The following is a 2,073-nucleotide window of genomic DNA, read 5'->3' on the forward strand; positions in this document are numbered from 1 at the left end:
TGCTGGTGACAACAAGAGAATTAACCCTATATTCAGATACCCAGTTGCACCAAAAGATAGCTAAAATCATGTATTTGCACTTTACAAATACAGTTATGATACAATTATGCAGGCACTGTGCTCAGTGTAAAAACAGTGAAGCCTGCATTTATCAGCCTAAGAGCAGAAAGTTCCCTAGACACACTCTCTATCCAAGTGTTACACGTTTAGAACAAAGAGTTGAACCTTTCATCCTGTAAATCTCTTCGAACTCAATTTGTTTGCTATTAAAGCAAACTCTTTGTTATAGATCTAGATTTATAATAGCAGCACTATTCATAAATACAGAAAACACTTGCCATTTCTTAGGTCCTTTCCCTGGCTGGAACACATTAAAAATCTGTGAAGTACAAAAATTACTGATCCAAGGAGTATCCGACAGCTTTTCATCAGAGTTACTGAATAGGTACTTCATTTTACGAGCACACCATCCTACCTTACTGCCATTAGAAGCATGATCAGGAAGGTTACATCCCAGAAATACAATGATATTGTCAAGAAAGTTACATTACTTTGTTTAGTGATAATGTGAACTACAATAAATCTACACTTGACTGACACGACCGTTTTGTAGAAAATTCATATTCTTCTTGAAAAACTCAGGAAATTTCATGTCTGGAGGGATAAGGAGGGATAAGTAGGCTTTCTGTAGGTAAAACCTTATGAAAATACACTTAGATTAAATAAGAAAACAGATTTCAATAATACTAAACAGACATTAAGGATCTTTTGCCTTTTTTAAGAAGATTTTTTATGTATGATTGAAGTTTATACAACACTCCAGAAAAGCCATCATGAGTTAGATTTAAAAATAAAATCAGAAGCATTTTCTGTCATATAGGTATACATGAAAAAATGAGAACGTTAATGTCTTAGAAAGTGTTATGTCCAGCTTTGTACTGTTACTCATTTAACAAAGCAGAAAATAAGATACTGTACTGTAAACAAAAAGCTACAGTAAAGGACATTTTGAAATTTACACAAGATTAATTTCATAAACATTTTGGTTGCTCCATAACAGTTTTCATATAAAATGAATAAAAAACCCTTGGACACCTTTCATCACTCTTGACTACTTTTTCACTTAAATGCACACAGACATACTTTATATAGCAATATACTGATGTACCATAACATGGATATTAAACTATGATTACTGCTTTTTAACCGAGATGTGTAGTATCCAATCAATATTATCTGTTATTGAAATACTCATACATTATGTATTCCCATCATGTTGTTAAGTATAAAAACATGAAAATATAACTTTACATTATTTCAGTTATATACATCAGTTCAGGCTTGACAAAGATTTTTACGCTACAATTTTTAGAGGAATAAGCCCAGAGGTACAATAAATAGCTTTCCACTGTATACAGTAATGCAATTCTACTTTTTCAAAAAGTTTAGCTTACCACATGAGTATTATTTCAGTTTGGTCATTCTAGCATTGAACATTAAAAATCAGAATGCATTTCCCAACATTCCTGATGGGGACTAACGCACGGAACACCCATGGATTAGTTCAACAGATGTGTCAAGAAATAGTTTAGTTTAGTTATAGGCAAGTTACTGGTAAGTTTGCCTGGTATTGCCAATATGCAGGTATCTCTTAGACTGGCAGCAGTGAGTATACACTCTGCCCACATGCCTGCACAAACGAATTCAGAGCTTGTACCAYGAGAAGGGTTTTAAACTTTTTGATAAACACCGACACCTGCAGTGTTCAGTAAATATTGTACTTGAGCCTAAGAGATGGATTGCAACTAAAACTGCAAGCCTCATTTCAAGTTTTTAGTTCAAAAAGAAATAAGAGAACTACTGATGCTGCATGAAGCATAATGCGTCTTTTTGCATCCACAATGCACAAAAACAGAAACATTCCAACCAAATGTATGGTGTTTTATCTACAGGGAAAGCTTGAAAAATATTATTTTGGTTTCTTTTGCATTAGCATTTAAATTCATGTTATTGCACCCCTCCCAAGATTCTTTTTTGTTTTGTAAGTAGAGCTATGGTCTTTAAATACATATA

The 2,073-nt window shown here is 33.3% G+C and overlaps 1 protein-coding gene across 2 annotated transcripts in view; it reads right to left on the minus strand.

The window, feature by feature from the left end:
• Positions 1-771: 771 nt before the first annotated feature.
• The window catches only part of GRIA2 (glutamate ionotropic receptor AMPA type subunit 2), a 73,432-nt gene continuing 72,130 nt past the window's right edge, over positions 772-2,073 (minus strand). For both annotated transcript variants that reach the window (XM_026041617.1, XM_026041618.1), the window contains exon 15: positions 772-2,073. This exon is cut by the window's right edge and continues 1,567 nt beyond it. The gene's annotated coding sequence lies outside the window, so the exon portion shown is untranslated.

This window comes from Nothoprocta perdicaria, unplaced genomic scaffold (genome assembly GCF_003342845.1).
Source record: "Nothoprocta perdicaria isolate Ctin4 unplaced genomic scaffold, notPer1 scaffold_29, whole genome shotgun sequence".
In the NCBI taxonomy this organism is placed as follows: domain Eukaryota; kingdom Metazoa; phylum Chordata; class Aves; order Tinamiformes; family Tinamidae; genus Nothoprocta; species Nothoprocta perdicaria.